The 11102-nt window shown below is 32.8% G+C and overlaps 1 long non-coding RNA gene across 1 annotated transcript; it reads right to left on the reverse strand.

The window, feature by feature from the left end:
* Positions 1-350: 350 nt before the first annotated feature.
* On the reverse strand, positions 351-11102 carry LOC107896822 (uncharacterized). Its single transcript, XR_001683897.2, has 5 exons — positions 10666-11102; positions 10433-10572; positions 9642-9706; positions 9442-9559; positions 351-386 (listed from the first exon to the last, which is right to left on the reverse strand). It is a non-coding gene; the product is annotated as an uncharacterized lncRNA (long non-coding RNA).

Below are 11102 nucleotides of genomic sequence, written 5' to 3' on the forward strand. Positions count from 1 at the left end.
GGGGTTTAGTTCATAAATGTGAAGGAAAACATCTCAGAAGAATAATGATAACAAAACATAAAAAAAACCCAAAAAACTCCTGAAGGAAATTGAAGGGAGATCTTCAGTCTTGGGGTGTGTCTCTTCTAAATACCTCTTGGGGTGTTTATATAGGCTTTTGAATGCTTCATTACCCTCAAGAGTGGTCTTTTCCGAATAGGACTAGACTTGGGCTCGATAGGGACACGCCTGTGTGCAAGCGCTTCAACCCGTGTTAGAGTCTGTTGAATAGACACGACCGTGTGGTATACCCGTGTAGGGAAGTCCAGGCCATGTTGATTTCCCACGTTGGACTATTTTCTCCGTTTTTGGCCCGTTTCTCGCCCTTTTTACTCTCCTATGCTCACCTAAGTATAAAACATGAAATTAAAGGATTAGGAGCATCGATTTCCACAAATCAGATAATAATTCATCCAAAAATATGCTAAGCATTGGGTAAAAATATGTATAAATTACGACTTATCACTTTCTTAAACCACAGATGTTCCAGCTTAGTATTTTCATTGTGCCTGGCTGCCCTACATCATAGAGCTAGTCGATCTTCCATGACCTTCAGCATTAGAACCCAATTCTATAGCTCTTGTATCGCTAGGCCCCATAACATTATTACTAGGTAAGATTGACTAAAAAATGAATGGACTCATACCCCTTGCCTTCAAAAAATGATAAGGACTGGCAAAGTTCTCACCTCGATCTTTACTTATCCCTTCCTTACCCTTATCCAATCTCTAATCCATGTTCATGTCCACCTCCCTCGACCACCGACTCATCACTGGCGCCCCTCTTCTCGACGGGGCTCTTAATGATATATCCTAACCAAATATGATATTGGATGGCTCCATCATCACCCATAGTGCACAAAAACTCTCCCCGTGTCCAAGCCTTGTAGAAATGAAACAAAACAGACTAAGCTTCTCATATTGAAAGCAGGCATGCACAACCCGCTTGCCCCCCAAAGTGATATTCTTCCTTTATTTTAATGGAAATCTAACATCTAAATTAACTCAAATTCTCATAAACCTTTTCATACCTAAAAGGACCATTTTTGTGTCATAATCAAGAAAGCCCATTAAAAAAGTCTTAATCTGCCTCACCATTAACTCTGACAAAAGATTTGAAGGTAAATCATGAATCTGAACCCAAAATTCCACATAAATTAATGGGACCAAAGGCAGATCTTCACCCAACTAAATATTATGCAAAAGGAGAAAATGGTTATTAAAGAACCATGGTGACCCTTCTAAAACCCTATTCATATCCACCTCATAGAAGAATCGAAACAAGCATCTTTTATCACCAATATCTATGATTGAGATACCCCTACAGTATGTTATAAATTAGACATTATATTCCTGATTAAAGGAAAGTACACTACACTTGCTATCAAATAACTCCCAGTTTATAACCCTCCTCCAATGCCGATCCTTCTTCTTGAGCCTGAAATAGATCCTCCTCCTCATCTATGATGCTTAGATTATCCAGCTCCTCCTCCATTGAATCCCCACCAGTCGACTAAACCTTGCTAAATAGCAAACCAAACCGTGCCAATTGGTAGGCAACCTCATGCCAAGCGGCAAACTTCTAACCTTAACTCGAGGTAGGCTTAATTAAAATTGATATCAATTATTTTATTTTAATATAAAATTATATTTAAATAATAAAAGATATGTTTTAAAACTAATTAATAATAATATATGAAATATGTAAGATATTAAAAAATAAAATTATGAGTAAAATAAAATTTAAACATGTATAACCACTATAAAATAAACATATAATAGAAATCAAATTTTATGAAAGTAGAAAATATTTTGGGTTGGGTTAATGTAGTTGGTTTGTTAAATTGTAAGGATTAGATTTAAGGTAAAAGTTCTTTGCAGGCCTTTATACTATAAGATAGATTTATTTTGCTTCTTTTATTCAAAAAATAAGCAAACTAGTTCTATACATTACTCAAAGAGTAAATTCTCATTTTATTAAAAATTCTATTCATTTCTACTGTTAAAAGTTAATCCTTGTACATCATCATAAGGTACATGTGACATGCCACATGTCACTATTTGGATATTTTGTCAACCATGCTAGCTTTTAACAATAAAAATGAATGAAAATTTTAACAAAAAGGATAGATTTACTTTTTCATCTAATGTACAAGGACTAATTTACCCATTTTTTGATAAGAGAGTGACAAAATATAATCTAAAATCTAGTATAGGGATCTCAACGATATTTTTACTAGAAATTTAGTTATGTATTTTAGGCTCGTTTTATTATTAATGTTATTTTTGAGTTTAAGTCACTAATATCATTAAAAAGGTATTCAAAAATTAAATCATGATTATCAAAATAGCTATTAAAACCTTAACGTAAGAAAAACACTCAACAAAAAATCAATTAAGTCCTCATGAAATATTTGCATCCAATTGAATTCGTAAAACTGAAAAATTAATAAACCAAGTCCCTTTGTTAATGTTGGCCAAGTTTTACCACTGAGTTTTGTTGGTACGGTTGACAAACCAATTGAATAGCAATACATGGTAGCTATGTGTACATCAAGCTAACGTGGTATTTTTCCACGTCAATCCTAAAAAGAAATAATTTTTAAAAGCCACATCCACAACCATTTGTGTAGTTTCATTTTAATCATGACTTTTTAAATAATTATAAAATAATTATATAAAAATAATATAAAATATGTAAAAATATTTAAAAATTATTAAGATTATAAAAATAATTAAAAAATATTAAATTTATTAAAAATTATTAAAAAAAAGTCCCAAAATGAACATGTATAACTTGATGTTCAGGATTAGATGCATTCATTCTGGATGTGGTTTTTAATAATTATTAAACAATTATAAAAGATATTTAATATTATTAATAATTATAAAAAATTATAAAAAAATTTATAAAAAGTATTAAAAATAATAAAAAAGTAAAACATATAATAAAATATCTAATATATGATTAAAGAAAGTCGACATCTAATATTTAAAATTGATAAAAAAATTAAATATTTTAAAGATTCTTTATCATAAATAAAATAATGCCTTGCTAGCAAACTTATCTTTTAAAAAAAAAACATTTCTCAGTAGTCAAAATATGAAATAATGAAATTAACTTGCAGCTAAAGCATGTTCCATTCCTTTGTCCCATAAATTTTAATATTTTACTATGTTTTTATAAATTTTAATAATTTATTATAATTATTAATAATTTAAATATTTTTATAATTTACTTTATAAATTCTAATAATTATTAAAACTATGTCAACATGAACTTAGATAAATGGTTGTCCAAGTTCAAATCCATCTAGACAACTATAGGTCCAAGTTTATTTTGGACGTGAATTTTAATAATTATTAAATAATTTTATCATTTTTTAATAAACTTAATATTTTTATAATTATTAATCAATTTTAAATAATTTTATATATATTTTTGTAATTTTTCTATAATTCTTTATAATTATCTAAACAACCATGGCCTGGACAAATCTAGGCTGGACAACCATTTACCCTAGTTCATCCTAGATGTGGTTTTCAAAATAATTATTTAAAAACTTTTAAGATTATTTATTTATTTATTAATATTTGTTGTTGTGGAAAATTGCTAGTTAGCATGATGTACACATGGTCACCATGTATCGTCGTTCTGTTGGTCTGTTAGTCAGACCAGTAAAACTTAACAACCAAACCTAGTCAACGTTAACAGAGAGACTTGATCGATTAATTTTTCAGCTTTATGGGCTCAATTGCGTGCACATTTTTCATAAAGACTTACTTGGTCTTTCGATTTTTTGTTGACAACCTTTATTAGTCTGATGGTTAATCTACAAAGTACAAAATAAGTTAAGAATTTTAACCTTTTTATTAACAAATTCTTTATACTTACCTTTTTCTATTGTTCGTAACAAGAAAAACCTAACATTGATAATAATAATAGAAGGACTAATTGTGCAAAATTAAAGTGTAAAGATCAATTTCTCAGAACTATTCACAAAAATTCATTTAAGTAATTGGGCTATTAAAATCGTTGTTGTATGACCTTTTATATTTGCACTGCTTACTCCAATTAAAAGCTCTACAATCTCCTTCTCTTCTATTGTTTAGTTTTTTTTTATGTAACAACTTTGAATGTCACAAATCTACGAATCAAAATCTAAATAACTTTCTTTTTTGAATAGTTTAGTGATTATTTTGTAACTTTTTGAATTTGGATGATCAAAACGTAAACTTACTAATAGTTTAGTAAACTTAAATGTAGTTTACCCAAAAAAAAAATTACATAAGAATTGATAGGTAGTTGGTTTTTTAATTTTATTAAAAAAATAAATTACTTATATATAACCTTTATTTTATAATATTATCCTTTTTCTAAAATTTCTTTATAAGTTATAATCACCTATTTATGACATTAACTATGGCAAAAGCTTTATAACTAACATATTAGTAGGATAGTAAAATCAAGCCTAACCTTGGGGTCGTCTGGACTCTGGAGGTACGACCGCCCAGAGTCCAAGGCTGAAAAAAGTCTAAAGTATTAGTTTTCACATTTTAAGGAAGTATTAATTTTCACATTTTAAGGAATTCTAATTTTTTTTTAACTTTTAAGGGGTTAAAAATTTTACCAGTAACTTTTAAAACATCTAAAATCGAGTTTTATTATTTTACCTAAGAACTCAAAAATGTGAAAAACAAACTTGAGTAAATTCCAAATCATTCACGAATTTTGCATCAATCTACTTCAAATGAAGAAAAATAATAATAATAAAGTGACTGCGCGTAATGAAGTATAGCAGCTATGTTAAATACATTATTTACTCCATTTCCTCCAACTTTTAAAACTATTATTTTATCTTTTATAATATTTCATATATATATACAATCAAATATTAAAATTAGGTTTAATGATAAAAAAAATCTTCAACAAAACAATAAAAAAAATCAAATAAGTAGTTACACCTATTGAGCCCTTGAAAAATTAATCAATCAAGTTCTTGCGTTAACGTTGACCATGTTTGACTATTAAGTTTTGTTGACATGGTTGATAGACCAACCAATCCGTAAGTGTCACACATGGCAACCATGTGTACATCATGTTGTCGTGAAAAAAAAATTACGTTGGCAAATATTTAAACAAATAAAATCCTAGAAAATAAATAAATTGTATTAATAATTATTTTAAAAACTACATCTAGGATGAATTTGGATAAATTGTTATCTATATTCATTTGAACCTGGACAAAAATGAATCTCGGGCTAGACCTAATCGTGGTTTTTTAGATAATTATAAAAATTATAAAAAAACATATAAAAATAATTTAAAAATAATTAAGAATTATAAAAAATTATTAAAATTAAAATTTATTAAAAAACACGTAACTTGCGTAATCATTTATCTAGGTTCATTTCGAATGTAATTTTTAATAATATTAAAAAAGTTATAAAATAATTCTATCCAACAAATTAAAAACATATAGCCTGCCTCGTAGCACACTCTAGGGTTTTTGTCTACCTTGTAGCACGGTTCTCTTCTCTTTAGGGTTTTGTAGGATTTTGTTTTTTTCTTAAGGGAGTTTTGAAGGTACGGTATGGAGAACATTGGTTCGGTGAATTTGAATTTGGCCAATCTCAACATCACAGATGAGGAGGACGATCCCATGATGGTTTTGGAGGGCGAGTCTACCGTTGAGTAATTATTTGATTTATGTTTGGTAGGAAGAGTTCTTACGGATAGCGTTGTGAATTTCCCATATTTAAAAAATACTTGGGCTGATCTTTGGCATTTGTTAAGAGGGGTGACCATCACAGAGATGAAGGAGAAACATATCTTATTTAGATTTTATAGTGAGATCGATTTGAATCGAGTTATGGAGGAGGGTATGCCATGGTTTTTTAATCGACATCTTATTGTTTTTCACGGAATATTAGGGAGTGAATATCCTAATATGGTTCCTCTTTGGGAGACGATTTTTTGGGTTCAGATTCACAATTTACCAATCAGCTTCATATCAAAGGGAATGGCACGACAGCTCGAGGATTTTATTGGTAAATTTATGGAATATGATACATCGGTGGTGACAAGAGGGGTCAATAAATTCATGCGTATTAGGGTTTTATTTGATGTTTGTTTCCCTCTTAAAAGGAAAAAATGAATCAATGTTGGGCAGAATAGATTCATATATGCTTTGTTTCAGTATGAAAGATTACAACTTTTTTGCTTTCTGTGTGGCCAGCTCGAACATGGTGAAAGTTATTGTGAGGTCTGACTAACACTAAGGAATCAACAAGTGGAATTCGGGTGGGACTTGTCATTGAGAGCTACGCCGAGAAGGGGAGCTCAGCTGGTGAGCAAATGGCTAAGGGAGGAACCAGATTCTGATAGACAAACTGGAATGGAAATAGATGGGGAAAGATAGGGAAAGAAATTTGGAGTGGATGTTACAAATAATAGTGAGTCTTATAGGGGAGAAAATTTGTTGAGTCATTTTACACGTCAGATACGGAAAAACTTGTTTACAGGGGAGAATGCTAATTTAAAGCAATTGGAGGAGAAGGGGACTAGTGAGGAGACGAAAGATATACCAATGGAATTTGTGGACGGGAAAAAAAGGCAGAGACTCAGTTGGAATGTTCGTGAAGGTCTTTTAGAGGGGGATGTGGAAGAAATTATATCGGTGGCCACTAACAAGGTAGCTGACCGGGAGCAATGAAAATCCTCAGTTGGAATGTTAGTGGTTTGGGGCAATCACAAACAGTTCATCGTCTCAAAAAATAAATTGAGACATATTCAGCCCCAAATTTTGTTTCTTATGGAATCAAAAGTTTCAAGCAAACGAATGGAAGCAATAAGAAGGCAGTGTAGATTTATGAATGGCATTGATGTAGAGGCAGAAGGTACGAAAGGAGGGTTGTCATTAGGATAGAGAGAGGGCTTGAATTTATCTTTAAAAAGTTTTTCAAAATTTCATATCGATGTGGAGGTGTTTGATAAAGTTGAAATGGCAACTTGAAGATTATTGGGGTTTTATAGAGCACCAGTGAAGCAGGATAGAAGAGTATCTTGGGAACTGCTTCGATTCTTGAAGCGTGGGAATAATAAGCCATGGCTGATTACTGGAGATTTTAATGAAATACTCTTTTCTTTTGAAAAGTCAGGAGGAAGAATTTCAGAGGAAAGACAGATGGCAGCATTCAGGGAAGCGCTTGTGAAATGTACGATTTAGGGTTTACTGGTTAGTGGTATACTTGGGAAAGGGATCGGCTGGTTGATAACAATATTAGGGAGAGGCTGGATAGATGTGTAACAAATTCAGGGTGGTGGGATCTCTTTCCGGATTATAAAGTGAGCACTTACAACACAGTTTTTCAGATTATTGTCCAATATTTGTAGATATTATTGGGGATAAGGGGGTTGAGAGGAAGGGAACAATAGTGGCATTTTGTTTCAATGCCGTATGAATACTAAATTCAGGTCTTGAGGATCGTATGTAAGGTGAATGGAATTCAGATAACCAGGATGTGGTGGTGAAACTTCAAAAATTGGGAATGAATTTGAATACTTGGGCAAAATGAGAGAAAAGGCTAAAAGAATGTCGAACAGCAGCGTTAAATGATAGATTATTTAAATTAGGTGCTAGCGAGATCAATGATGCAATTTTAGAGGAAATCACTGCTATCAAGTTAGAGTTGAATTTCAAAGCAGATAAGAAATAGCTCTTCTTGGAGTGGAAAGCAAGAGCTAACTGGCTTAGAATGGGAGATAGAAATACAACATTCTTCCATAAGTATGCTACATACCGTAAGAAGAAAAATACGGTTAAGGGACTGGAAAATGAAGCTAGAGATTTAATTATTGATATCGATGAAATTTCTAACATGGCTACCGAGTATTTCAGAGATTTGTTCTCATCTCAACAGGTTCGTAACTGTGACAAAATGCTGGAATCATTTTCACCATGCGTCACGGATGAACACAACAACGCTTTAATGGTAGTCTTTAAAGAAGAGGAAATTGTGGACACAATTAAATCCATAGCACCCCTTAAGGCTCCAGGAAAGGACAGTTTTCCTATAATTTTTTTCAAAAATAATGGCATATTGTTGGAAAAGATGTAACAATATACTGTTTGGGAGTTTTAATCGGTAGGAGAAGTGTGAAGGAGATAAACAAAACAATTATTGTTACTATTCCAAAGGTGAATTTACCAAAGTCCATGAGTTAGTTTCGGCCCATTAGCCTTTGGAATGTGATTTACAAAATTATTTTAAAGGTACTTGTTAATCGCTTTCACCAGGTTCTTAATTGTTGTATTGAAGACACACAAGGGGCATTTGTACCGGGTAGGCAAATCACAGACAATATTTTCGTGGCTTACGAAATTTTGCATTCTTTCAAAAAAAGAAAAAGGAGATCGAAGAAAGACTTTACTTTAAAGCTTGATATGAGTAAAGCGTATGATAGGATTGAATGGTGTTTCTTAGAAAAAATGATGCGCAGTATGGATTTTTGTGAGGATTGGATTTTACTTATCATGATTTGTATCACTAGTGTAGTAAATTCAGTAGTGATTAATATTAGGCATAGAGAAGAATTTTGGTCTTAGAGAGGACTACGACAAGGTGATCCATTAAGTCCGTATTTATTTCTCATTTGTGCTAAAAGATTTTCAAGATTAATTGAAGTAGCCAAAAGGGAGGGGAGGCTTTCGGGGATAAGGGTGGGAAGAAGTAAGGTCTCGATGTCACATCTTTTCTTTGCGGACGACAGTGTACTTTTTGGTAAGGCTTCTAGTGAAGGAGCCAGCAATATAAGAAGTTTGATTTGAGAATATGAAAAGATATCGGGCCAATTGGTTAATTTTGACAAGTCATTAATCTACTTCAGTGGTAATGTTGATGCAGAGACACAGGCACAAGTGGGAGGAATTTTTGGGGTAAGGATATCGAATAATTCGAAGAGATACTTATGGCTGCCTACTATGGTAGGACGTAGGAAAAAACATGCTTTTGTGGCTATTAAAGAATGATGTGTTAAATTGGTGAATAACTGGAGTTCGCGCTTATTATTGGTTGGAGGCAAAGAGGTCTTTCTAAAGTCTATTTTGCAAGCAATACCGATCTATGCTATGCAATGTTTCAAGCTATCGATTTCGTTTTGTCAAGAACTTGAGAGTATTATGAGTAAATTTTGGTGGCATAATTCTAAAACAAATAGAGGTATTCATTGGTGTCAATGGAGTGAGGCTTAGGTTTTAAAGATTTATCAATGTTTAATTTGGCCCTGTTAGCGCAGCAGGAGTGGAAAATTATTATGCAGCATGATTATTTATTTCCGTGTGTCATGAAAGCTAAGTATTTTCCAAAAGGAGAGTTTATGAGTGCTAGCATAGGTTCTTACCCTTCGTATACCTGGCGTAGCATTTTAGGAGCCAGACATCTTCTCGAGGAGGGGCTTGGGTGGCGAATTGGAGATGGTAATTCAGTCAGCATTTGGAATGATCGTTGACTCCCAATACCTGGCAGTGGCAGAATTCAATGTTAGAATATTGATATCAGGTATACAAAAGTGTCTGATTTAATCGAGAAAGAAACAAATACCTGGAAGTAGGATATTATTTGAGCGTAATTTAGAGAGGAACAGCTAAAATGCATTCTTTCAATACCTTTGGCAAGCAGTAGAACACAAGATGTCTTAGTATGGAGAGGCAACAATACAAGAGTATACACAACAAAAAGTGGCTATCGATGGCTTATTACAGATGGGGTAATAGAATACATAATGAAATTGCATCTAATTTTTTTACAAAACTCTGGAAGCTTAAATTGCCACGTAAAATTCAAATATTTATGTGGAAAATTGCCAATGGCTTCATACCCACTATGTATAATTTAAAATTACATCATCTAGTTGTTAACACGTTGTGCCTGGTGTGTCGATCTAAGGAGGAATCAGTGGAACATCTCTTCAGGGATTGCTTTTTCGCACAACAGGTGTTGTGGGGATTGGGGGTGTCAATTTCAACATGAAATAGAGATCCAATTTGGAAGAAATGGTTATAAACATAATTTTTTAGCCAGAATACAGAAGTACGCAAAATTATATCTATTGCCTACTGGGCTATTTGGTACAATCGCAACAAGATCTATCATGAAGGAGTGCGAGAACAAGTAGACAAAGTAGTAGGTTTTGTCAAGGCTTCTTGAGCAGAAATAGATTTTATGGGGGAGATTTTTAAGAATACGCATGAAGCTCATTCTTTAGTGTAGAAACCACCAGACAATGATATCATAAAAATTAATTTTGATGCTTCTTTTAACCAAAATACAAAAAGATCTGTTTCAGGGATTATTGCGCGTAATAAGGAAGGTTTGGTAATGGCTGCTTGTACCTTTCCATGGGAGAATGTATCAGATCCAGTTATGGCTGAGGCGAGGGCATGTCTGTAAGCCATCACTATGGTTGAAGAAATGAGTTTTCAGGACATTTGCATTGAATGAGACATGCTAACCATGGTACGCAAGTTGAACTCTACAGAGGAAGATAGATCGAGTGTTAGTAGTCTGATTCAAGAAATCAAGGGGAGAATACCCATTTTCAGAAGATTGAGTTTCCAGTATGTACCAAGGGAAGCCAAAAAAGTAGCTCATGAGATGGCAAAGAAAGGATGTTGTTATGAGTTCCTCCGATACTGGATTGAGAAGGCACCGCCTGCGGTGCAAGGTTTAGTGAATCAAGATAGAAGAAACGACATTGTCGAAAGTTAGATGGAGAAGAAGAGTCCAGGCTTAGCGATTTTGTTTTCCCAAAGAACTCGAGATTTTGACAGAGACGAAGGATCTGAAAGGTTTGATCTTGGAAGGAAAATGGTCTCATTAATGGCTGATACATGGTGTTATTAGTTTTTTCAAAGAAGAATGGTTCCAAGCTGGGTTTTTTCCTTTCTTTTCTTATTTTGTCGTTTCATTTTACAATTTCATATTTTGAACAGTTTTTTATTTGTTTTTTTTGGAGTGTTTCAAGGCACCGTTTTGGTGACTATTTAGTGATAGGCAGCTATT

Source organism: Gossypium hirsutum, chromosome A10 (genome assembly GCF_007990345.1).
Source record: "Gossypium hirsutum isolate 1008001.06 chromosome A10, Gossypium_hirsutum_v2.1, whole genome shotgun sequence".
Lineage (NCBI taxonomy): Eukaryota > Viridiplantae > Streptophyta > Magnoliopsida > Malvales > Malvaceae > Gossypium > Gossypium hirsutum.